The 26,305-nt window shown below is 48.6% G+C and overlaps 9 non-coding genes across 9 annotated transcripts; all 9 read right to left on the reverse strand.

The window, feature by feature from the left end:
• Positions 1-3,800: 3,800 nt before the first annotated feature.
• Positions 3,801-3,873, reverse strand: TRNAR-ACG (transfer RNA arginine (anticodon ACG)). The gene has a single exon. It is a non-coding gene; the product is annotated as a tRNA-Arg (tRNA).
• Positions 3,874-4,185: 312 nt separating this feature from the next.
• Positions 4,186-4,258, reverse strand: TRNAR-ACG (transfer RNA arginine (anticodon ACG)). Its single transcript has one exon. It is a non-coding gene; the product is annotated as a tRNA-Arg (tRNA).
• A 4,526-nt stretch (positions 4,259-8,784) lies between these two features.
• On the reverse strand, positions 8,785-8,857 carry TRNAR-ACG (transfer RNA arginine (anticodon ACG)). Its single transcript has one exon. It is a non-coding gene; the product is annotated as a tRNA-Arg (tRNA).
• A 312-nt stretch (positions 8,858-9,169) lies between these two features.
• On the reverse strand, positions 9,170-9,242 carry TRNAR-ACG (transfer RNA arginine (anticodon ACG)). The gene has a single exon. It is a non-coding gene; the product is annotated as a tRNA-Arg (tRNA).
• A 4,526-nt stretch (positions 9,243-13,768) lies between these two features.
• On the reverse strand, positions 13,769-13,841 carry TRNAR-ACG (transfer RNA arginine (anticodon ACG)). The gene has a single exon. It is a non-coding gene; the product is annotated as a tRNA-Arg (tRNA).
• A 312-nt stretch (positions 13,842-14,153) lies between these two features.
• Positions 14,154-14,226, reverse strand: TRNAR-ACG (transfer RNA arginine (anticodon ACG)). The gene has a single exon. It is a non-coding gene; the product is annotated as a tRNA-Arg (tRNA).
• Positions 14,227-18,752: 4,526 nt separating this feature from the next.
• Positions 18,753-18,825, reverse strand: TRNAR-ACG (transfer RNA arginine (anticodon ACG)). The gene has a single exon. It is a non-coding gene; the product is annotated as a tRNA-Arg (tRNA).
• Positions 18,826-23,729: 4,904 nt separating this feature from the next.
• On the reverse strand, positions 23,730-23,802 carry TRNAR-ACG (transfer RNA arginine (anticodon ACG)). Its single transcript has one exon. It is a non-coding gene; the product is annotated as a tRNA-Arg (tRNA).
• Positions 23,803-24,114: 312 nt separating this feature from the next.
• Positions 24,115-24,187, reverse strand: TRNAR-ACG (transfer RNA arginine (anticodon ACG)). Its single transcript has one exon. It is a non-coding gene; the product is annotated as a tRNA-Arg (tRNA).
• Between the last annotated feature and the right edge of the window lie 2,118 nt (positions 24,188-26,305).

The following is a 26,305-nucleotide window of genomic DNA, read 5'->3' on the forward strand; positions in this document are numbered from 1 at the left end:
GGTGTTGGGTTGGGGCTCCAAGATTGCCGAACACCAGGCGAGCAGTCTATCATGGGGAACAGTTTAGTATACAACACCGGTGCGATGAAGGCACATGGCCTACTGTGCATTTTAAGCACCACCTATAAGCCGAAACCGTTGCATTGAAGTACAGGTAGGAGGGAGATGACATGTGAAGAGGGACACACGACTTGGTTTTTTTTGGGTTATTTATTTGTTAAATATTGTTGGTTGTTTATCGTCTAATTGACTGCCTTGGGCCATGCTTACCTCTTTGGCCATTCCCACCCACTCCTTGCCCCTCCCACCCAAAACTCAACCCCTGGTATCTATGTTGTTTCTAAGCAGTCTGCTGTGAGTTAATGGCTTAATTGCCGCTGTAAATGGCTACCGGTATAATAACAAAAATCTTACCCAATTCTACCTGTCCTTAACTCACTACCCCACCCCCTCTATTCCCACCTCTCCCCTCTCACCCAATCTACCCTTATCCCCACCCTACTCTACCACCACTGACTATACCCCAAACCACTCTACAACTACCCCACTCTTCGCTACCCACAATATCCCACACCACTGTAGACCTACCCTACCCACTGCCCCACCCCACTGTACCCCTATCCATCAAACCACTGTAGACTGGCAAGGTGACACGAGGTCCTTTGATCCCAATAGATTTCGCCCAGCCTTTCCATATCTTCAGATCACTACCGAGTTAAGGTACGTGTTTGTTGAGTCTTCAACTTACCCCAGACCTACGCTAGTTGTTCAAGATCAGACAGGCAGTCAAAGTGAACAGGCACGCCTTTGACAGTGTCTCTTCGGATGTAGGTAGATGCACAAAGTATTCTATTCTGAGGTCCATGCATTCTGCCATGTAAGCGCCAAACAGCCCTTTCACGGGAAGACCCTTCAAAAAGTAAAGACTCCGCTTTCTGTATGTTGGCATGTAGCACGTAGCCCATCTTGGCAGATAGCGTACATCACATTGCATCTAGTGGTGGCCCTATGTTGTGATTCTTCACTTGCCAAATCATAGCAGTGCTAAAAGGTCATGGCCAAGAGGCCTCAGCGGCAGGGGATCTGCGTCCAGTGCAAATTGGCACATGCCAAAACGTCCTGAACAATGGAGAAGGCAAAGAAGTTTCATTAGTGGTGTAATGGGAGGATAAATCGTGTTCCAGATGTTGGGGACATCCCTCAGACCTGTTAAGGGCCTCCATCACACCACTGAGGAATTATCCTTGTTTGTTACTGTTTGCAATGAATGATTGAAGGAGTTGCGTATCTTCAGATCTATAGATTCCTGCTATGATATGACATGATATTGTATTTGAATCGTACTCATACACGCGTGTTTCAGAGCGTGACGAGGCAAGGGAGGGGAAGAAGGGAGGACAAAACAGCGATCTTCCTAGGCCCAGTGACATTGAGAATGCTCAAGTGCAGGGGAGAGGGAGGGAGGAAAGTGCAAGGAGAGGGGCGAGGTGGAACGTGCCTAGGAAGGGATAAAAACAACAACAACTGGTAGCGCAGCCAGCAGGGTGGCAAGTGCGAGGTTTCAAGCGCAGACAAGGGGTGTCTGATAAGTGCAGGTAAGGGCACTGTAGGGTTACAGATACAGACCCAAGTGCAAGGATTGCGTGCAAGGGTTGCCAGGAGGCAGTGCAGGTGTGCGGCTGGGTGGGCAGGGACCTTGGCCCGAAATCAGAGGGTAGCCAGGTGCACGGAGCTGAAGCAGACAGATCAGCAGGGGAGCGGAAGAGCAAAGGCAGAAGCAAAGAGGAAGGTCTTGAGGTGCTTCCGGAACCAGAGATGGTTCTCCTCAAGTTTCAGTGTGGCAGGCAGGCTGTTCCAGAGGGAGGCCCCAGCTGAGGAAAGAGATCTACCCCCAACTCGTTGCTTGGAGAAGCGACCGGCCCTGAGGGAGTTGGAGGTGGAGGAGAAAAGAGCTCGAGTGGGAAGGTATTTACGGAGGGAGAGTTGAAGGTATTTTGGACCCAGGCCCCAGTAAGCCTTGTGGACAATGCAGAGGGACTTGAATTTAACCCTTGCAGCCACTGGGAGCAATGAAAAGATTTCAGGGCTGGAGAGATACGATCCCTGGGCTTCAGACCAAGGAAACGTCTTGCAGTCCTGTTCTGGATGAGTTGCAGAGGACAGAGAGAAGAAGCAGGCAGATTTAGAAAGAGGCTGTTGCAGTAGTCTAGCCTAGAGAGAATCAGAGCTCTAGATACAGTAAGCTTCTGGGGGAAGGAGAGGAAAGGAACAATACCTCTGCAAATGTACAGTTGGTAGTTTGACTTCTTAGAGATGTCAGAGATGTGAGAAGAAAAGGAGAGTGTGGAGTCGAAGATGACCCCAAGGTTCTTAGCCTCAAAGGTGGGAGCAGGAAGAGGGCCAAGGGAGGCCGGCCAGAGAGTGGCAGGAAAGGAGGGTGCAGGTGTGCCGATGAGGAGAATCTCTGCCTAAATGGGATTAAGGCAGAGATCATTGGCGGCAGACCAGTCCTGGATGGCAGACAGACGGTCAGAGATGAGGGAGGGAAGCCTGAAAACAAGCAGAGTGTCATCCGCATAGCACTGAAAGTTGAAGCAGAGAGCTGCAATGCGGTGGGAAATGGGTGCCAGGTATTGGTTGAACAGCCAGGGAGAGAGGTTAGACCCGTGGGGAACACCACAAGTAGAGAATGAGATGGCGAAAAGGAAGGACCCAAGTTGGACCTGGGAGGGCCGATCAGAGTGGAAAGAGGTCATCCAGGCCAGGGCCTGATCAGTGATACCCGGCTTATCACGGAGACAGTTGAGCAGGATGGCATGGTTGACCGTGTCAAAGGCAGAAGAGAAATCGAGTAGGATGAGGACCCAAAAGGGATGTTAGAGTCATGGTTGGACAGCAGGTCTTCACAGGTGTTCAGGAGAGCAGTTTCCATGCTTCTGACAGCTCTGAAGCCAGGCTGATGGTCATGGAGACAACCAACAGAGTCGGTGTGAAGATTAAGCTGGGAGATGGTCAGCTTTTCCAAGAGTTTGCCCTGGAAAGGAGTGATAGAAACCTGCGAAGTTAGCCGGGCCGGAGGGGTCGGCTGTGGAATTTTTGAGAAGAGGGTGCACAAGAGAATGCTTCAGAGTGGAGGGGAAGATTCCACAGGTGATGGAATGGTTACAGAAGTCGGCCAGATTCAGAGCAAGGGTGTCAATGTGGTCCTTGATGGTTTTGGACGAACAGGGAAGAACCTGTTTTGACTGGAATCACACAATCTCCTGGGCTTGCGCCAATCTGGTTTCCAACCAAGCCACGGCACTGAATCGGCCTTACTGGACCTAAAGATTCAACAGGATGATATCAAAGATGCCAAGAAGCAAGCCCTCCTCTTGTTACTGGGCCTGTCTGCAGCCTTCGACCATGTATACATATTGAATAAATCAAAAAGGCAGCCTATGATCGAGCCAGCCAGGAGTCAACCTGGAATTAGTCAAATGTGTTATCCATTGCGCCACTGGACCGCTGCTACAGCGTGAGCAGGAGTCAGCACTTTTGTAACGAAACAGAAGTTTCCTGCTTGAGACACAGTGAGAAACGTACTTCTCATTTTTACAAGGAGAGGTAGAAAAAAACGCTACAAGCCCACAATGAGCAGGTGAGCGAGCGTGTGCCATCATGAGAAACTTAGTTCTCATTTTTCCCAGAGGAGAGGTAGAAAAAACGCACTAACTACGAACAAACAATGTGCTTTTGTGTGCCATGCGTGACAAGGCTCATTTTTAAATACTTTCTAGAACAAAAAGGCAGCATGCGAACGAGCCAGCCAGGAGTCGAACCTGGAATCTTCTGCTCCGTAGGCAGACGCGTTATCCATTGCGCCACTGGCCCTCTGCTGCAGTGACTCTTGGAATCAGCACTTTTGTTACGACGCAGAGGCTCATCATGCGGATTGAGCCATCATGAGCAACTTAGTTCTCATTTTTATAAGGAGAGGTGGTTGAAAACACGCCTACGAACTGACAATGAGCAGGCGTGTGCCATGTGTTAGAGACATCATGAGAAATAACGTAGTTCCCATTTTTTCTCCCGAGTAGAGGTAGAAACACGCTGCAACAGTGACTACAAACACACAATGAGCTTTCGAGTGCCTTGCGTGAGAAGGCTCATTTTTAAATACAGAACAAAAAGGCAGCATTTGAACGAGCCAGCCAGGAGTCGAACCTGGAATCTTCTGCTCCGTAGGCAGACGCGTTATCCATTGCGCCACTGGCCCGCTGCTGCACTGTGAGCTGCATTCAGCACTTTTGTTACGAACCAGAGGCTCAGGTCGGGCTGCCTGAGACATCACGAGAAACTTTGTTCTCATTTTTACAGCGAGAGGTAGGAAAAACGCTACCAACACACAATAAGCAGGCGTGTGACATGTGTTAAAGAAGGCTCATTTTTAAATACTTTATTGAAAACAATACATACAAACATCTGACAAAGAACGCATTTGGCATCAGATACTGCCCGGATTGCAACTGTCTGCACGTATTTTCTGGCGAGTTTTACGGACCAAGCATCTCATTTATTGTACGATAGCACTCACATTTTCATGCGCAAATAACAGATTTAGACTGTTTTCACTTTTTAGTATTGTACCATTTTATGTGCTCGGTGCTCTTCAGTGTTAAATCCGCGGGAGAGGATGATCTGTACCCAGATCAACCCCAAAAGTGCCATACAGATATGAAACAGGTAAGGCCTGAGTGATAGGCGTGCCAAGGAGTACTCGACGTGCATGCCACAGAAACGCGAAACATGCAACAAGTGAGAGACATAAAATGGGGTTTTTCACTTTAAGAAAATAACATATAATATATTGAATACAATTTTTTGTTTACTTCTTAAAAGGTGTTTTATTGAGCTGTAGCCTTCCTCTTAGAGAGCAGGACTAAGAAGCCCGGCTGGAGCATTTCAGCACATTTTTATTTCCTTTTGGCGATCGCTGTGTCAGGGTGTTGGGTTGGGGCTCCAAGATTGCCGAACACCAGGCGAGCAGTCTATCATGGGGAACAGTTTAGTATACAACACCGGTGCGATGAAGGCACATGGCCTACTGTGCATTTTAAGCACCACCTATAAGCCGAAACCGTTGCATTGAAGTACAGGTAGGAGGGAGATGACATGTGAAGAGGGACACACGACTTGTTTTTTTTTGGGTTATTTATTTGTTAAATATTGTTGGTTGTTTATCGTCTAATTGACTGCCTTGGGCCATGCTTACCTCTTTGGCCATTCCCACCCACTCCTTGCCCCTCCCACCCAAAACTCAACCCCTGGTATCTATGTTGTTTCTAAGCAGTCTGCTGTGAGTTAATGGCTTAATTGCCGCTGTAAATGGCTACCGGTATAATAACAAAAATCTTACCCAATTCTACCTGACCTTAACTCACTACCCCACCCCCTCTATTCCCACCTCTCCCCTCTCACCCAATCTACCCTTATCCCCACCCTACTCTACCACCACTGACTATACCCCAAACCACTCTACACCTACCCCACTCTTCGCTACCCACAATATCCCACACCACTGTACACCTACCCTACCCACTGCCCCACCCCACTGTACCCCTATCCATCAAACCACTGTAGACTGGCAAGGTGACACGAGGTCCTTTGATCCCAATAGATTTCGCCCAGCCTTTCCATATCTTCATATCACTACCGAGTTAAGGTACGTGTTTGTTGAGTCTTCAACTTACCCCAGACCTACGCTAGTTGTTCAAGATCAGACAGGCAGTCAAAGTGAACAGGCACGCCTTTGACAGTGTCTCTTCGGATGTAGGTAGATGCACAAAGTATTCTATTCTGAGGTCCATGCATTCTGCCATGTAAGCGCCAAACAGCCCTTTCACGGGAAGACCCTTCAAAAAGTAAAGACTCCGCTTTCTGTATGTTGGCATGTAGCACGTAGCCCATCTTGGCAGATAGCGTACATCACATTGCATCTAGTGGTGGCCCTATGTTGTGATTCTTCACTTGCCAAATCATAGCAGTGCTAAAAGGTCATGGCCAAGAGGCCTCAGCGGCAGGGGATCTGCGTCCAGTGCAAATTGGCACATGCCAAAACGTCCTGAACAATGGAGAAGGCAAAGAAGTTTCATTAGTGGTGTAATGGGAGGATAAATCGTGTTCCAGATGTTGGGGACATCCCTCAGACCTGTTAAGGGCCTCCATCACACCACTGAGGAATTATCCTTGTTTGTTACTGTTTGCAATGAATGATTGAAGGAGTTGCGTATCTTCAGATCTATAGATTCCTGCTATGATATGACATGATATTGTATTTGAATCGTACTCATACACGCGTGTTTCAGAGCGTGACGAGGCAAGGGAGGGGAAGAAGGGAGGACAAAACAGCGATCTTCCTAGGCCCAGTGACATTGAGAATGCTCAAGTGCAGGGGAGAGGGAGGGAGGAAAGTGCAAGGAGAGGGGCGAGGTGGAACGTGCCTAGGAAGGGATAAAAACAACAACAACTGGTAGCGCAGCCAGCAGGGTGGCAAGTGCGAGGTTTAAAGCGCAGACAAGGGGTGTCTGATAAGTGCAGGTAAGGGCACTGTAGGGTTACAGATACAGACCCAAGTGCAAGGATTGCGTGCAAGGGTTGCCAGGAGGCAGTGCAGGTGTGCGGCTGGGTGGGCAGGGACCTTGGCCCGAAATCAGAGGGTAGCCAGGTGCACGGAGCTGAAGCAGACAGATCAGCAGGGGAGCGGAAGAGCAAAGGCAGAAGCAAAGAGGAAGGTCTTGAGGTGCTTCCGGAACCAGAGATGGTTCTCCTCAAGTTTCAGTGTGGCAGGCAGGCTGTTCCAGAGGGAGGCCCCAGCTGAGGAAAGAGATCTACCCCCAACTCGTTGCTTGGAGAAGCGACCGGCCCTGAGGGAGTTGGAGGTGGAGGAGAAAAGAGCTCGAGTGGGAAGGTATTTACGGAGGGAGAGTTGAAGGTATTTTGGACCCAGGCCCCAGTAAGCCTTGTGGACAATGCAGAGGGACTTGAATTTAACCCTTGCAGCCACTGGGAGCAATGAAAAGATTTCAGGGCTGGAGAGATACGATCCCTGGGCTTCAGACCAAGGAAACGTCTTGCAGTCCTGTTCTGGATGAGTTGCAGAGGACAGAGAGAAGAAGCAGGCAGATTTAGAAAGAGGCTGTTGCAGTAGTCTAGCCTAGAGAGAATCAGAGCTCTAGATACAGTAAGCTTCTGGGGGAAGGAGAGGAAAGGAACAATACCTCTGCAAATGTACAGTTGGTAGTTTGACTTCTTAGAGATGTCAGAGATGTGAGAAGAAAAGGAGAGTGTGGAGTCGAAGATGACCCCAAGGTTCTTAGCCTCAAAGGTGGGAGCAGGAAGAGGGCCAAGGGAGGCCGGCCAGAGAGTGGCAGGAAAGGAGGGTGCAGGTGTGCCGATGAGGAGAATCTCTGCCTAAATGGGATTAAGGCAGAGATCATTGGCGGCAGACCAGTCCTGGATGGCAGACAGACGGTCAGAGATGAGGGAGGGAAGCCTGAAAACAAGCAGAGTGTCATCCGCATAGCACTGAAAGTTGAAGCAGAGAGCTGCAATGCGGTGGGAAATGGGTGCCAGGTATTGGTTGAACAGCCAGGGAGAGAGGTTAGACCCGTGGGGAACACCACAAGTAGAGAATGAGATGGCGAAAAGGAAGGACCCAAGTTGGACCTGGGAGGGCCGATCAGAGTGGAAAGAGGTCATCCAGGCCAGGGCCTGATCAGTGATACCCGGCTTATCACGGAGACAGTTGAGCAGGATGGCATGGTTGACCGTGTCAAAGGCAGAAGAGAAATCGAGTAGGATGAGGACCCAAAAGGGATGTTAGAGTCATGGTTGGACAGCAGGTCTTCACAGGTGTTCAGGAGAGCAGTTTCCATGCTTCTGACAGCTCTGAAGCCAGGCTGATGGTCATGGAGACAACCAACAGAGTCGGTGTGAAGATTAAGCTGGGAGATGGTCAGCTTTTCCAAGAGTTTGCCCTGGAAAGGAGTGATAGAAACCTGCGAAGTTAGCCGGGCCGGAGGGGTCGGCTGTGGAATTTTTGAGAAGAGGGTGCACAAGAGAATGCTTCAGAGTGGAGGGGAAGATTCCACAGGTGATGGAATGGTTACAGAAGTCGGCCAGATTCAGAGCAAGGGTGTCAATGTGGTCCTTGATGGTTTTGGACGAACAGGGAAGAACCTGTTTTGACTGGAATCACACAATCTCCTGGGCTTGCGCCAATCTGGTTTCCAACCAAGCCACGGCACTGAATCGGCCTTACTGGACCTAAAGATTCAACAGGATGATATCAAAGATGCCAAGAAGCAAGCCCTCCTCTTGTTACTGGGCCTGTCTGCAGCCTTCGACCATGTATACATATTGAATAAATCAAAAAGGCAGCCTATGATCGAGCCAGCCAGGAGTCAACCTGGAATTAGTCAAATGTGTTATCCATTGCGCCACTGGACCGCTGCTACAGCGTGAGCAGGAGTCAGCACTTTTGTAACGAAACAGAAGTTTCCTGCTTGAGACACAGTGAGAAACGTACTTCTCATTTTTACAAGGAGAGGTAGAAAAAAACGCTACAAGCCCACAATGAGCAGGTGAGCGAGCGTGTGCCATCATGAGAAACTTAGTTCTCATTTTTCCCAGAGGAGAGGTAGAAAAAACGCACTAACTACGAACAAACAATGTGCTTTTGTGTGCCATGCGTGACAAGGCTCATTTTTAAATACTTTCTAGAACAAAAAGGCAGCATGCGAACGAGCCAGCCAGGAGTCGAACCTGGAATCTTCTGCTCCGTAGGCAGACGCGTTATCCATTGCGCCACTGGCCCTCTGCTGCAGTGACTCTTGGAATCAGCACTTTTGTTACGACGCAGAGGCTCATCATGCGGATTGAGCCATCATGAGCAACTTAGTTCTCATTTTTATAAGGAGAGGTGGTTGAAAACACGCCTACGAACTGACAATGAGCAGGCGTGTGCCATGTGTTAGAGACATCATGAGAAATAACGTAGTTCCCATTTTTTCTCCCGAGTAGAGGTAGAAACACGCTGCAACAGTGACTACAAACACACAATGAGCTTTCGAGTGCCTTGCGTGAGAAGGCTCATTTTTAAATACAGAACAAAAAGGCAGCATTTGAACGAGCCAGCCAGGAGTCGAACCTGGAATCTTCTGCTCCGTAGGCAGACGCGTTATCCATTGCGCCACTGGCCCGCTGCTGCACTGTGAGCTGCATTCAGCACTTTTGTTACGAACCAGAGGCTCAGGTCGGGCTGCCTGAGACATCACGAGAAACTTTGTTCTCATTTTTACAGCGAGAGGTAGGAAAAACGCTACCAACACACAATAAGCAGGCGTGTGACATGTGTTAAAGAAGGCTCATTTTTAAATACTTTATTGAAAACAATACATACAAACATCTGACAAAGAACGCATTTGGCATCAGATACTGCCCGGATTGCAACTGTCTGCACGTATTTTCTGGCGAGTTTTACGGACCAAGCATCTCATTTATTGTACGATAGCACTCACATTTTCATGCGCAAATAACAGATTTAGACTGTTTTCACTTTTTAGTATTGTACCATTTTATGTGCTCGGTGCTCTTCAGTGTTAAATCCGCGGGAGAGGATGATCTGTACCCAGATCAACCCCAAAAGTGCCATACAGATATGAAACAGGTAAGGCCTGAGTGATAGGCGTGCCAAGGAGTACTCGACGTGCATGCCACAGAAACGCGAAACATGCAACAAGTGAGAGACATAAAATGGGGTTTTTCACTTTAAGAAAATAACATATAATATATTGAATACAATTTTTTGTTTACTTCTTAAAAGGTGTTTTATTGAGCTGTAGCCTTCCTCTTAGAGAGCAGGACTAAGAAGCCCGGCTGGAGCATTTCAGCACATTTTTATTTCCTTTTGGCGATCGCTGTGTCAGGGTGTTGGGTTGGGGCTCCAAGATTGCCGAACACCAGGCGAGCAGTCTATCATGGGGAACAGTTTAGTATACAACACCGGTGCGATGAAGGCACATGGCCTACTGTGCATTTTAAGCACCACCTATAAGCCGAAACCGTTGCATTGAAGTACAGGTAGGAGGGAGATGACATGTGAAGAGGGACACACGACTTGTTTTTTTTTGGGTTATTTATTTGTTAAATATTGTTGGTTGTTTATCGTCTAATTGACTGCCTTGGGCCATGCTTACCTCTTTGGCCATTCCCACCCACTCCTTGCCCCTCCCACCCAAAACTCAACCCCTGGTATCTATGTTGTTTCTAAGCAGTCTGCTGTGAGTTAATGGCTTAATTGCCGCTGTAAATGGCTACCGGTATAATAACAAAAATCTTACCCAATTCTACCTGACCTTAACTCACTACCCCACCCCCTCTATTCCCACCTCTCCCCTCTCACCCAATCTACCCTTATCCCCACCCTACTCTACCACCACTGACTATACCCCAAACCACTCTACACCTACCCCACTCTTCGCTACCCACAATATCCCACACCACTGTACACCTACCCTACCCACTGCCCCACCCCACTGTACCCCTATCCATCAAACCACTGTAGACTGGCAAGGTGACACGAGGTCCTTTGATCCCAATAGATTTCGCCCAGCCTTTCCATATCTTCATATCACTACCGAGTTAAGGTACGTGTTTGTTGAGTCTTCAACTTACCCCAGACCTACGCTAGTTGTTCAAGATCAGACAGGCAGTCAAAGTGAACAGGCACGCCTTTGACAGTGTCTCTTCGGATGTAGGTAGATGCACAAAGTATTCTATTCTGAGGTCCATGCATTCTGCCATGTAAGCGCCAAACAGCCCTTTCACAGGAAGACCCTTCAAAAAGTAAAGACTCCGCTTTCTGTATGTTGGCATGTAGCACGTAGCCCATCTTGGCAGATAGCGTACATCACATTGCATCTAGTGGTGGCCCTATGTTGTGATTCTTCACTTGCCAAATCATAGCAGTGCTAAAAGGTCATGGCCAAGAGGCCTCAGCGGCAGGGGATCTGCGTCCAGTGCAAATTGGCACATGCCAAAACGTCCTGAACAATGGAGAAGGCAAAGAAGTTTCATTAGTGGTGTAATGGGAGGATAAATCGTGTTCCAGATGTTGGGGACATCCCTCAGACCTGTTAAGGGCCTCCATCACACCACTGAGGAATTATCCTTGTTTGTTACTGTTTGCAATGAATGATTGAAGGAGTTGCGTATCTTCAGATCTATAGATTCCTGCTATGATATGACATGATATTGTATTTGAATCGTACTCATACACGCGTGTTTCAGAGCGTGACGAGGCAAGGGAGGGGAAGAAGGGAGGACAAAACAGCGATCTTCCTAGGCCCAGTGACATTGAGAATGCTCAAGTGCAGGGGAGAGGGAGGGAGGAAAGTGCAAGGAGAGGGGCGAGGTGGAACGTGCCTAGGAAGGGATAAAAACAACAACAACTGGTAGCGCAGCCAGCAGGGTGGCAAGTGCGAGGTTTAAAGCGCAGACAAGGGGTGTCTGATAAGTGCAGGTAAGGGCACTGTAGGGTTACAGATACAGACCCAAGTGCAAGGATTGCGTGCCAGGGTTGCCAGGAGGCAGTGCAGGTGTGCGGCTGGGTGGGCAGGGACCTTGGCCCGAAATCAGAGGGTAGCCAGGTGCACGGAGCCGAAGCAGACAGATCAGCAGGGGAGCGGAAGAGCAAAGGCAGAAGCAAAGAGGAAGGTCTTGAGGTGCTTCCGGAACCAGAGATGGTTCTCCTCAAGTTTCAGTGTGGCAGACAGGCTGTTCCAGAGGGAGGCCCCAGCTGAGGAAAGAGATCTACCCCCAACTCGTTGCTTGGAGAAGCGACCGGCCCTGAGGGAGTTGGAGGTGGATGAGAAAAGAGCTCGAGTGGGAAGGTATTTACGGAGGGAGAGTTGAAGGTATTTTGGACCCAGGCCCCAGTAAGCCTTGTGGACAATGCAGAGGGACTTGAATTTAACCCTTGCAGCCACTGGGAGCAATGAAAAGATTTCAGGGCTGGAGAGATACGATCCCTGGGCTTCAGACCAAGGAAACGTCTTGCAGTCCTGTTCTGGATGAGTTGCAGAGGACAGAGAGAAGAAGCAGGCAGATTTAGAAAGAGGCTGTTGCAGTAGTCTAGCCTAGAGAGAATCAGAGCTCTAGATACAGTAAGCTTCTGGGGGAAGGAGAGGAAAGGAACAATACCTCTGCAAATGTACAGTTGGTAGTTTGGCTTCTTAGAGATGTCAGAGATGTGAGAAGAAAAGGAGAGTGTGGAGTCGAAGATGACCCCAAGGTTCTTAGCCTCAAAGGTGGGAGCAGGAAGAGGGCCAAGGGAGGCCGGCCAGAGAGTGGCAGGAAAGGAGGGTGCAGGTGTGCCGATGAGGAGAATCTCTGCCTAAATGGGATTAAGGCAGAGATCATTGGCGGCAGACCAGTCCTGGATGGCAGACAGACGGTCAGAGATGAGGGAGGGAAGCCTGAAAACAAGCAGAGTGTCATCCGCATAGCACTGAAAGTTGAAGCAGAGAGCTGCAATGCGGTGGGAAATGGGTGCCAGGTATTGGTTGAACAGCCAGGGAGAGAGGTTAGACCCGTGGGGAACACCACAAGTAGAGAATGAGATGGCGAAAAGGAAGGACCCAAGTTGGACCTGGGAGGGCCGATCAGAGTGGAAAGAGGTCATCCAGGCCAGGGCCTGATCAGTGATACCCGGCTTATCGCGGAGACAGTTGAGCAGGATGGCATGGTTGACCGTGTCAAAGGCAGAAGAGAAATCGAGTAGGATGAGGACCCAAAAGGGATGTTAGAGTCATGGTTGGACAGCAGGTCTTCACAGGTGTTCAGGAGAGCAGTTTCCATGCTTCTGACAGCTCTGAAGCCAGGCTGATGGTCATGGAGACAACCAACAGAGTCGGTGTGAAGATTAAGCTGGGAGATGGTCAGCTTTTCCAAGAGTTTGCCCTGGAAAGGAGTGATAGAAACCTGCGAAGTTAGCCGGGCCGGAGGGGTCGGCTGTGGAATTTTTGAGAAGAGGGTGCACAAGAGAATGCTTCAGAGTGGAGGGGAAGATTCCACAGGTGATGGAATGGTTACAGAAGTCGGCCAGATTCAGAGCAAGGGTGTCAATGTGGTCCTTGATGGTTTTGGACGAACAGGGAAGAACCTGTTTTGACTGGAATCACACAATCTCCTGGGCTTGCGCCAATCTGGTTTCCAACCAAGCCACGGCACTGAATCGGCCTTATTGGACCTAAAGATTCAACAGGATGATATCAAAGATGCCAAGAAGCAAGCCCTCCTCTTGTTACTGGGCCTGTCTGCAGCCTTCGACCATGTATACATATTGAATAAATCAAAAAGGCAGCCTATGATCGAGCCAGCCAGGAGTCAACCTGGAATTAGTCAAATGTGTTATCCATTGCGCCACTGGACCGCTGCTACAGCGTGAGCAGGAGTCAGCACTTTTGTAACGAAACAGAAGTTTCCTGCTTGAGACACAGTGAGAAACGTACTTCTCATTTTTACAAGGAGAGGTAGAAAAAAACGCTACAAGCCCACAATGAGCAGGTGAGCGAGCGTGTGCCATCATGAGAAACTTAGTTCTCATTTTTCCCAGAGGAGAGGTAGAAAAAACACACTAACTACGAACAAACAATGTGCTTTTGTGTGCCATGCGTGACAAGGCTCATTTTTAAATACTTTCTAGAACAAAAAGGCAGCATGCGAACGAGCCAGCAAGGAGTCGAACCTGGAATCTTCTGCTCCGTAGGCAGACGCGTTATCCATTGCGCCACTGGCCCTCTGCTGCAGTTACTCTTGGAATCAGCACTTTTGTTACGACGCAGAGGCTCATCATGCGGATTGAGCCATCATGAGCAACTTAGTTCTCATTTTTATAAGGAGAGGTGGTTGAAAACACGCCTACGAACTGACAATGAGCAGGCGTGTGCCATGTGTTAGAGACATCATGAGAAATAACGTAGTTCCCATTTTTTCTCCCGAGTAGAGGTAGAAACACGCTGCAACAGTGACTACAAACACACAATGAGCTTTCGAGTGCCTTGCGTGAGAAGGCTCATTTTTAAATACAGAACAAAAAGGCAGCATTTGAACGAGCCAGCCAGGAGTCGAACCTGGAATCTTCTGCTCCGTAGGCAGACGCGTTATCCATTGCGCCACTGGCCCGCTGCTGCACTGTGAGCTGCATTCAGCACTTTTGTTACGAACCAGAGGCTCAGGTCGGGCTGCCTGAGACATCACGAGAAACTTTGTTCTCATTTTTACAGCGAGAGGTAGGAAAAACGCTACCAACACACAATAAGCAGGCGTGTGACATGTGTTAAAGAAGGCTCATTTTTAAATACTTTATTGAAAACAATACATACAAACATCTGACAAAGAACGCATTTGGCATCAGATACTGCCCGGATTGCAACTCTCTGCACGTATTTTCTGGCGAGTTTTACGGACCAAGCATCTCATTTATTGTACGATAGCACTCACATTTTCATGCGCAAATAACAGATTTAGACTGTTTTCACTTTTTAGTATTGTACCATTTTATGTGCTCGGTGCTCTTCAGTGTTAAATCCGCGGGAGAGGATGATCTGTACCCAGATCAACCCCAAAAGTGCCATACAGATATGAAATAGATAAGGCCTGAGTGATAGGCGTGCCAAGGAGTACTCGACGTGCATGCCACAGAAACGCGAAACATGCAACAAGTGAGAGACATAAAATGGGGTTTTTCACTTTAAGAAAATAACATATAATATATTGAATACAATTTTTTGTTTACTTCTTAAAAGGTGTTTTATTGAGCTGTAGCCTTCCTCTTAGAGAGCAGGACTAAGAAGCCCGGCTGGAGCATTTCAGCACATTTTTATTTCCTTTTGGCGATCGCTGTGTCAGGGTGTTGGGTTGGGGCTCCAAGATTGCCGAACACCAGGCGAGCAGTCTATCATGGGGAACAGTTTAGTATACAACACCGGTGCGATGAAGGCACATGGCCTACTGTGCATTTTAAGCACCACCTATAAGCCGAAACCGTTGCATTGAAGTACAGGTAGGAGGGAGATGACATGTGAAGAGGGACACACGACTTGGTTTTTTTTGGGTTATTTATTTGTTAAATATTGTTGGTTGTTTATCGTCTAATTGACTGCCTTGGGCCATGCTTACCTCTTTGGCCATTCCCACCCACTCCTTGCCCCTCCCACCCAAAACTCAACCCCTGGTATCTATGTTGTTTCTAAGCAGTCTGCTGTGAGTTAATGGCTTAATTGCCGCTGTAAATGGCTACCGGTATAATAACAAAAATCTTACCCAATTCTACCTGTCCTTAACTCACTACCCCACCCCCTCTATTCCCACCTCTCCCCTCTCACCCAATCTACCCTTATCCCCACCCTACTCTACCACCACTGACTATACCCCAAACCACTCTTCACCTACCCCACTCTTCGCTACCCACAATATCCCACACCACTGTAGACCTACCCTACCCACTGCCCCACCCCACTGTACCCCTATCCATCAAACCACTGTAGACTGGCAAGGTGACACGAGGTCCTTTGATCCCAATAGATTTCGCCCAGCCTTTCCATATCTTCAGATCACTACCGAGTTAAGGTACGTGTTTGTTGAGTCTTCAACTTACCCCAGACCTACGCTAGTTGTTCAAGATCAGACAGGCAGTCAAAGTGAACAGGCACGCCTTTGACAGTGTCTCTTCGGATGTAGGTAGATGCACAAAGTATTCTATTCTGAGGTCCATGCATTCTGCCATGTAAGCGCCAAACAGCCCTTTCACGGGAAGACCCTTCAAAAAGTAAAGACTCCGCTTTCTGTATGTTGGCATGTAGCACGTAGCCCATCTTGGCAGATAGCGTACATCACATTGCATCTAGTGGTGGCCCTATGTTGTGATTCTTCACTTGCCAAATCATAGCAGTGCTAAAAGGTCATGGCCAAGAGGCCTCAGCGGCAGGGGATCTGCGTCCAGTGCAAATTGGCACATGCCAAAACGTCCTGAACAATGGAGAAGGCAAAGAAGTTTCATTAGTGGTGTAATGGGAGGATAAATCGTGTTCCAGATGTTGGGGACATCCCTCAGACCTGTTAAGAGCCTCCATCACACCACTAAGGAATTATCCTTGTTTGTTACTGTTTGCAATGAATGATTGAAGGAGTTGCGTATCTTCAGATCTATAGATTCCTGCTATGATATGACATGATATTGTATTTGAATCGTACTCATACACGCGTGTTTCAGAGCGTGACGAGGCAAGGGAGGGGAAGAAGGGAGGACAAAACAGCGATCTTCCTAGGCCCAGTGACATTGAGAATGCTCAAGTGCAGGGGAGAGGGAGGGAGGAAAGTGCAAGGAGAGGGGCGAGGTGGAACGTGCCTAGGAAGGGATAAAAACAACAACAACTGGTAGCGCAGCCAGCAGGGTGGCAAGTGCGAGGTTTAAAGCGCAGACAAGGGGTGTCTGATAAGTGCAGGTAAGGGCACTGTAGGGTTACAGATACAGACCCAAGTGCAAGGATTGCGTGCAAGGGTTGCCAGGAGGCAGTGCAGGTGTGCGGCTGGGTGGGCAGGGACCTTGGCCCGAAATCAGAGGGTAGCCAGGTGCACGGAGCCGAAGCAGACAGATCAGCAGGGGAGCGGAAGAGCAAAGGCAGAAGCAAAGAGGAAGGTCTTGAGGTGCTTCCGGAACCAGAGATGGTTCTCCTCAAGTTTCAGTGTGGCAGGCAGGCTGTTCCAGAGGGAGGCCCCAGCTGAGGAAAGAGATCTACCCCCAACTCGTTGCTTGGAGAAGCGACCGGCCCTGAGGGAGTTGGAGGTGGAGGAGAAAAGAGCTCGAGTGGGAAGGTATTTACGGAGGGAGAGTTGAAGGTATTTTGGACCCAGGCCCCAGTAAGCCTTGTGGACAATGCAGAGGGACTTGAATTTAACCCTTGCAGCCACTGGGAGCAATGAAAAGATTTCAGGGCTGGAGAGATACGATCCCTGGGCTTCAGACCAAGGAAACGTCTTGCAGTCCTGTTCTGGATGAGTTGCAGAGGACAGAGAGAAGAAGCAGGCAGATTTAGAAAGAGGCTGTTGCAGTAGTCTAGCCTAGAGAGAATCAGAGCTCTAGATACAGTAAGCTTCTGGTGGAAGGAGAGGAAAGGAACAATACCTCTGCAAATGTACAGTTGGTAGTTTGACTTCTTAGAGATGTCAGAGATGTGAGAAGAAAAGGAGAGTGTGGAGTCGAAGATGACCCCAAGGTTCTTAGCCTCAAAGGTGGGAGCAGGAAGAGGGCCAAGGGAGGCCGGCCAGAGAGTGGCAGGAAAGGAGGGTGCAGGTGTGCCGATGAGGAGAATCTCTGCCTAAATGGGATTAAGGCAGAGATCATTGGCGGCAGACCAGTCCTGGATGGCAGACAGACGGTCAGAGATGAGGGAGGGAAGCCTGAAAACAAGCAGAGTGTCATCCGCATAGCACTGAAAGTTGAAGCAGAGAGCTGCAATGCGGTGGGAAATGGGTGCCAGGTATTGGTTGAACAGCCAGGGAGAGAGGTTAGACCCGTGGGGAACACCACAAGTAGAGAATGAGATGGCGAAAAGGAAGGACCCAAGTTGGACCTGGGAGGGCCGATCAGAGTGGAAAGAGGTCATCCAGGCCAGGGCCTGATCAGTGATACCCGGCTTATCACGGAGACAGTTGAGCAGGATGGCATGGTTGACCGTGTCAAAGGCAGAAGAGAAATCGAGTAGGATGAGGACCCAAAAGGGATGTTAGAGTCATGGTTGGACAGCAGGTCTTCACAGGTGTTCAGGAGAGCAGTTTCCATGCTTCTGACAGCTCTGAAGCCAGGCTGATGGTCATGGAGACAACCAACAGAGTCGGTGTGAAGATTAAGCTGGGAGATGGTCAGCTTTTCCAAGAGTTTGCCCTGGAAAGGAGTGATAGAAACCTGCGAAGTTAGCCGGGCCGGAGGGGTCGGCTGTGGAATTTTTGAGAAGAGGGTGCACAAGAGAATGCTTCAGAGTGGAGGGGAAGATTCCACAGGTGATGGAATGGTTACAGAAGTCGGCCAGATTCAGAGCAAGGGTGTCAATGTGGTCCTTGATGGTTTTGGACGAACAGGGAAGAACCTGTTTTGACTGGAATCACACAATCTCCTGGGCTTGCGCCAATCTGGTTTCCAACCAAGCCACGGCACTGAATCGGCCTTACTGGACCTAAAGATTCAACAGGATGATATCAAAGATGCCAAGAAGCAAGCCCTCCTCTTGTTACTGGGCCTGTCTGCAGCCTTCGACCATGTATACATATTGAATAAATCAAAAAGGCAGCCTATGATCGAGCCAGCCAGGAGTCAACCTGGAATTAGTCAAATGTGTTATCCATTGCGCCACTGGACCGCTGCTACAGCGTGAGCAGGAGTCAGCACTTTTGTAACGAAACAGAAGTTTCCTGCTTGAGACACAGTGAGAAACGTACTTCTCATTTTTACAAGGAGAGGTAGAAAAAAACGCTACAAGCCCACAATGAGCAGGTGAGCGAGCGTGTGCCATCATGAGAAACTTAGTTCTCATTTTTCCCAGAGGAGAGGTAGAAAAAACGCACTAACTACGAACAAACAATGTGCTTTTGTGTGCCATGCGTGACAAGGCTCATTTTTAAATACTTTCTAGAACAAAAAGGCAGCATGCGAACGAGCCAGCCAGGAGTCGAACCTGGAATCTTCTGCTCCGTAGGCAGACGCGTTATCCATTGCGCCACTGGCCCTCTGCTGCAGTGACTCTTGGAATCAGCACTTTTGTTACGACGCAGAGGCTCATCATGCGGATTGAGCCATCATGAGCAACTTAGTTCTCATTTTTATAAGGAGAGGTGGTTGAAAACACGCCTACGAACTGACAATGAGCAGGCGTGTGCCATGTGTTAGAGACATCATGAGAAATAACGTAGTTCCCATTTTTTCTCCCGAGTAGAGGTAGAAACACGCTGCAACAGTGACTACAAACACACAATGAGCTTTCGAGTGCCTTGCGTGAGAAGGCTCATTTTAAAATACAGAACAAAAAGGCAGCATTTGAACGAGCCAGCCAGGAGTCGAACCTGGAATCTTTGGCTCCGTAGGCAGACGCGTTATCCATTGCGCCACTGGCCCGCTGCTGCACTGTGAGCTGCATTCAGCACTTTTGTTACGAACCAGAGGCTCAGGTCGGGCTGCCTGAGACATCACGAGAAACTTTGTTCTCATTTTTACAGCGAGAGGTAGGAAAAACGCTACCAACACACAATAAGCAGGCGTGTGACATGTGTTAAAGAAGGCTCATTTTTAAATACTTTATTGAAAACAATACATACACACAAAGAACGCATTTGGCATCAGATACTGCCCGGATTGCAACTCTCTGCACGTATTTTCTGGCGAGTTCTACGGACCAAGCATCTCATTTATTGTACGATAGCACTCACATTTTTATGCGCAAATAACAGATTTAGACTGTTTTCACTTTTTAGTATTGTACCATTTTATGTGCTCGGTGCTCTTCAGTGTTAAATCCGCGGGAGAGGATGATCTGTACCCAGATCAACCCCAAAAGTGCCATACAGATATGAAACAGGTAAGGCCTGAGTGATAGGCGTGCCAAGGAATACTCGACGTGCATGCCACAGAAACGCGAAACATGCAACAAGTGAGAGACATAAAATGGGGTTTTTCACTTTAAGAAAATAACATATAATATATTGAATACAATTTTTTGTTTACTTCTTAAAAGGTGTTTTATTGAGCTGTAGCCTTCCTCTTAGAGAGCAGGACTAAGAAGCCCGGCTGGAGCATTTCAGCACATTTTTATTTCCTTTTGGCGATCGCTGTGTCAGGGTGTTGGGTTGGGGCTCCAAGATTGCCGAACACCAGGCGAGCAGTCTATCATGGGGAACAGTTTAGTATACAACACCGGTGCGATGAAGGCACATGGCCTACTGTGCATTTTAAGCACCACCTATAAGCCGAAACCGTTGCATTGAAGTACAGGTAGGAGGGAGATGACATGTGAAGAGGGACACACGACTTGTTTTTTTTTGGGTTATTTATTTGTTAAATATTGTTGGTTGTTTATCGTCTAATTGACTGCCTTGGGCCATGCTTACCTCTTTGGCCATTCCCACCCACTCCTTGCCCCTCCCACCCAAAACTCAACCCCTGGTATCTATGTTGTTTCTAAGCAGTCTGCTGTGAGTTAATGGCTTAATTGCCGCTGTAAATGGCTACCGGTATAATAACAAAAATCTTACCCAATTCTACCTGACCTTAACTCACTACCCCACCCCCTCTATTCCCACCTCTCCCCTCTCACCCAATCTACCCTTATCCCCACCCTACTCTACCACCACTGACTATACCCCAAACCACTCTACACCTACCCCACTCTTCGCTACCCACAATATCCCACACCACTGTAGACCTACCCTACCCACTGCCCCACCCCACTGTACCCCTATCCATCAAACCACTGTAGACTGGCAAGGTGACACGAGGTCCTTTGATCCCAATAGATTTCGCCCAGCCTTTCCATATCTTCAGATCACTACCGAGTTAAGGTACGTGTTTGTTGAGTCTTCAACTTACCCCAGACCTACGCTAGTTGTTCAAGATCAGACAGGCAGTCAAAGTGAACAGGCACGCCTTTGACAGTGTCTCTTCGGATGTAGGTAGATGCACAATGTATTCTATTCTGAGGTCCATGCATTCTGCCATGTAAGCGCCAAACAGCCCTTTCACGGGAAGACCCTTCAAAAAGTAAAGACTCCGCTTTCTGTATGTTGGCATGTAGCACGTAGCCCATCTTGGCAGATAGCGTACATCACATTGCATCTAGTGGTGGCCCTATGTTGTGATTCTTCACTTGCCAAATCATAGCAGTGCTAAAAGGTCATGGCCAAGAGGCCTCAGCGGCAGGGGATCTGCGTCCAGTGCAAATTGGCACATGCCAAAACGTCCTGAACAATGGAGAAGGCAAAGAAGTTTCATTAGTGGTGTAATGGGAGGATAAATCGTGTTCCAGATGTTGGGGACATCCCTCAGACCTGTTAAGGGCCTCCATCACACCACTGAGGAATTATCCTTGTTTGTTACTGTTTGCAATGAATGATTGAAGGAGTTGCGTATCTTCAGATCTATAGATTCCTGCTATGATATGACATGATATTGTATTTGAATCGTACTCATACACGCGTGTTTCAGAGCGTGACGAGGCAAGGGAGGGGAAGAAGGGAGGACAAAACAGCGATCTTCCTAGGCCCAGTGACATTGAGAATGCTCAAGTGCAGGGGAGAGGGAGGGAGGAAAGTGCAAGGAGAGGGGCGAGGTGGAACGTGCCTAGGAAGGGATAAAAACAACAACAACTGGTAGCGCAGCCAGCAGGGTGGCAAGTGCGAGGTTTCAAGCGCAGACAAGGGGTGTCTGATAAGTGCAGGTAAGGGCACTGTAGGGTTACAGATACAGACCCAAGTGCAAGGATTGCGTGCAAGGGTTGCCAGGAGGCAGTGCAGGTGTGCGGCTGGGTGGGCAGGGACCTTGGCCCGAAATCAGAGGGTAGCCAGGTGCACGGAGCTGAAGCAGACAGATCAGCAGGGGAGCGGAAGAGCAAAGGCAGAAGCAAAGAGGAAGGTCTTGAGGTGCTTCCGGAACCAGAGATGGTTCTCCTCAAGTTTCAGTGTGGCAGGCAGGCTGTTCCAGAGGGAGGCCCCAGCTGAGGAAAGAGATCTACCCCCAACTCGTTGCTTGGAGAAGCGACCGGCCCTGAGGGAGTTGGAGGTGGAGGAGAAAAGAGCTCGAGTGGGAAGGTATTTACGGAGGGAGAGTTGAAGGTATTTTGGACCCAGGCCCCAGTAAGCCTTGTGGACAATGCAGAGGGACTTGAATTTAACCCTTGCAGCCACTGGGAGCAATGAAAAGATTTCAGGGCTGGAGAGATACGATCCCTGGGCTTCAGACCAAGGAAACGTCTTGCAGTCCTGTTCTGGATGAGTTGCAGAGGACAGAGAGAAGAAGCAGGCAGATTTAGAAAGAGGCTGTTGCAGTAGTCTAGCCTAGAGAGAATCAGAGCTCTAGATACAGTAAGCTTCTGGGGGAAGGAGAGGAAAGGAACAATACCTCTGCAAATGTACAGTTGGTAGTTTGACTTCTTAGAGATGTCAGAGATGTGAGAAGAAAAGGAGAGTGTGGAGTCGAAGATGACCCCAAGGTTCTTAGCCTCAAAGGTGGGAGCAGGAAGAGGGCCAAGGGAGGCCGGCCAGAGAGTGGCAGGAAAGGAGGGTGCAGGTGTGCCGATGAGGAGAATCTCTGCCTAAATGGGATTAAGGCAGAGATCATTGGCGGCAGACCAGTCCTGGATGGCAGACAGACGGTCAGAGATGAGGGAGGGAAGCCTGAAAACAAGCAGAGTGTCATCCGCATAGCACTGAAAGTTGAAGCAGAGAGCTGCAATGCGGTGGGAAATGGGTGCCAGGTATTGGTTGAACAGCCAGGGAGAGAGGTTAGACCCGTGGGGAACACCACAAGTAGAGAATGAGATGGCGAAAAGGAAGGACCCAAGTTGGACCTGGGAGGGCCGATCAGAGTGGAAAGAGGTCATCCAGGCCAGGGCCTGATCAGTGATACCCGGCTTATCACGGAGACAGTTGAGCAGGATGGCATGGTTGACCGTGTCAAAGGCAGAAGAGAAATCGAGTAGGATGAGGACCCAAAAGGGATGTTAGAGTCATGGTTGGACAGCAGGTCTTCACAGGTGTTCAGGAGAGCAGTTTCCATGCTTCTGACAGCTCTGAAGCCAGGCTGATGGTCATGGAGACAACCAACAGAGTCGGTGTGAAGATTAAGCTGGGAGATGGTCAGCTTTTCCAAGAGTTTGCCCTGGAAAGGAGTGATAGAAACCTGCGAAGTTAGCCGGGCCGGAGGGGTCGGCTGTGGAATTTTTGAGAAGAGGGTGCACAAGAGAATGCTTCAGAGTGGAGGGGAAGATTCCACAGGTGATGGAATGGTTACAGAAGTCGGCCAGATTCAGAGCAAGGGTGTCAATGTGGTCCTTGATGGTTTTGGACGAACAGGGAAGAACCTGTTTTGACTGGAATCACACAATCTCCTGGGCTTGCGCCAATCTGGTTTCCAACCAAGCCACAGCACTGAATCGGCCTTACTGGACCTAAAGATTCAACAGGATGATATCAAAGATGCCAAGAAGCAAGCCCTCCTCTTGTTACTGGGCCTGTCTGCAGCCTTCGACCATGTATACATATTGAATAAATCAAAAAGGCAGCCTATGATCGAGCCAGCCAGGAGTCAACCTGGAATTAGTCAAATGTGTTATCCATTGCGCCACTGGACCGCTGCTACAGCGTGAGCAGGAGTCAGCACTTTTGTAACGAAACAGAAGTTTCCTGCTTGAGACACAGTGAGAAACGTACTTCTCATTTTTACAAGGAGAGGTAGAAAAAAACGCTACAAGCCCACAATGAGCAGGTGAGCGAGCGTGTGCCATCATGAGAAACTTAGTTCTCATTTTTCCCAGAGGAGAGGTAGAAAAAACGCACTAACTACGAACAAACAATGTGCTTTTGTGTGCCATGCGTGACAAGGCTCATTTTTAAATACTTTCTAGAACAAAAAGGCAGCATGCGAACGAGCCAGCCAGGAGTCGAACCTGGAATCTTCTGCTCCGTAGGCAGACGCGTTATCCATTGCGCCATTGGCCCTCTGCTGCAGTGACTCTTGGAATCAGCACTTTTGTTACGACGCAGAGGCTCATCATGCGGATTGAGCCATCATGAGCAACTTAGTTCTCATTTTTATAAGGAGAGGTGGTTGAAAACACGCCTACGAACTGACAATGAGCAGGCGTGTGCCATGTGTTAGAGACATCATGAGAAATAACGTAGTTCCCATTTTTTCTCCCGAGTAGAGGTAGAAACACGCTGCAACAGTGACTACAAACACACAATGAGCTTTCGAGTGCCTTGCGTGAGAAGGCTCATTTTTAAATACAGAACAAAAAGGCAGCATTTGAACGAGCCAGCCAGGAGTCGAACCTGGAATCTTCTGCTCCGTAGGCAGACGCGTTATCCATTGCGCCACTGGCCCGCTGCTGCACTGTGAGCTGCATTCAGCACTTTTGTTACGAACCAGAGGCTCAGGTCGGGCTGCCTGAGACATCACGAGAAACTTTGTTCTCATTTTTACAGCGAGAGGTAGGAAAAACGCTACCAACACACAATAAGCAGGCGTGTGACATGTGGTAAAGAAGGCTCATTTTTAAATACTTTATTGAAAACAATACATACAAACATCTGACAAAGAACGCATTTGGCATCAGATACTGCCCGGATTGCAACTGTCTGCACGTATTTTCTGGCGAGTTTTACGGACCAAGCATCTCATTTATTGTACGATAGCACTCACATTTTCATGCGCAAATAACAGATTTAGACTGTTTTCACTTTTTAGTATTGTACCATTTTATGTGCTCGGTGCTCTTCAGTGTTAAATCCGCGGGAGAGGATGATCTGTACCCAGATCAACCCCAAAAGTGCCATACAGATATGAAACAGGTAAGGCCTGAGTGATAGGCGTGCCAAGGAGTACTCGACGTGCATGCCACAGAAACGCGAAACATGCAACAAGTGAGAGACATAAAATGGGGTTTTTCACTTTAAGAAAATAACATATAATATATTGAATACAATTTTTTGTTTACTTCTTAAAAGGTGTTTTATTGAGCTGTAGCCTTCCTCTTAGAGAGCAGGACTAAGAAGCCCGGCTGGAGCATTTCAGCACATTTTTATTTCCTTTTGGCGATCGCTGTGTCAGGGTGTTGGGTTGGGGCTCCAAGATTGCCGAACACCAGGCGAGCAGTCTATCATGGGGAACAGTTTAGTATACAACACCGGTGCGATGAAGGCACATGGCCTACTGTGCATTTTAAGCACCACCTATAAGCCGAAACCGTTGCATTGAAGTACAGGTAGGAGGGAGATGACATGTGAAGAGGGACACACGACTTGTTTTTTTTTGGGTTATTTATTTGTTAAATATTGTTGGTTGTTTATCGTCTAATTGACTGCCTTGGGCCATGCTTACCTCTTTGGCCATTCCCACCCACTCCTTGCCCCTCCCACCCAAAACTCAACCCCTGGTATCTATGTTGTTTCTAAGCAGTCTGCTGTGAGTTAATGGCTTAATTGCCGCTGTAAATGGCTACCGGTATAATAACAAAAATCTTACCCAATTCTACCTGACCTTAACTCACTACCCCACCCCCTCTATTCCCACCTCTCCCCTCTCACCCAATCTACCCTTATCCCCACCCTACTCTACCACCACTGACTATACCCCAAACCACTCTACACCTACCCCACTCTTCGCTACCCACAATATCCCACACCACTGTACACCTACCCTACCCACTGCCCCACCCCACTGTACCCCTATCCATCAAACCACTGTAGACTGGCAAGGTGACACGAGGTCCTTTGATCCCAATAGATTTCGCCCAGCCTTTCCATATCTTCATATCACTACCGAGTTAAGGTACGTGTTTGTTGAGTCTTCAACTTACCCCAGACCTACGCTAGTTGTTCAAGATCAGACAGGCAGTCAAAGTGAACAGGCACGCCTTTGACAGTGTCTCTTCGGATGTAGGTAGATGCACAAAGTATTCTATTCTGAGGTCCATGCATTCTGCCATGTAAGCGCCAAACAGCCCTTTCACAGGAAGACCCTTCAAAAAGTAAAGACTCCGCTTTCTGTATGTTGGCATGTAGCACGTAGCCCATCTTGGCAGATAGCGTACATCACATTGCATCTAGTGGTGGCCCTATGTTGTGATTCTTCACTTGCCAAATCATAGCAGTGCTAAAAGGTCATGGCCAAGAGGCCTCAGCGGCAGGGGATCTGCGTCCAGTGCAAATTGGCACATGCCAAAACGTCCTGAACAATGGAGAAGGCAAAGAAGTTTCATTAGTGGTGTAATGGGAGGATAAATCGTGTTCCAGATGTTGGGGACATCCCTCAGACCTGTTAAGGGCCTCCATCACACCACTGAGGAATTATCCTTGTTTGTTACTGTTTGCAATGAATGATTGAAGGAGTTGCGTATCTTCAGATCTATAGATTCCTGCTATGATATGACATGATATTGTATTTGAATCGTACTCATACACGCGTGTTTCAGAGCGTGACGAGGCAAGGGAGGGGAAGAAG

The sequence above is a fragment of the Ambystoma mexicanum genome, chromosome 13 (assembly GCF_040938575.1).
Source record: "Ambystoma mexicanum isolate Mex_15411 chromosome 13, UKY_AmexF1_1, whole genome shotgun sequence".
Classification (NCBI taxonomy): domain Eukaryota; kingdom Metazoa; phylum Chordata; class Amphibia; order Caudata; family Ambystomatidae; genus Ambystoma; species Ambystoma mexicanum.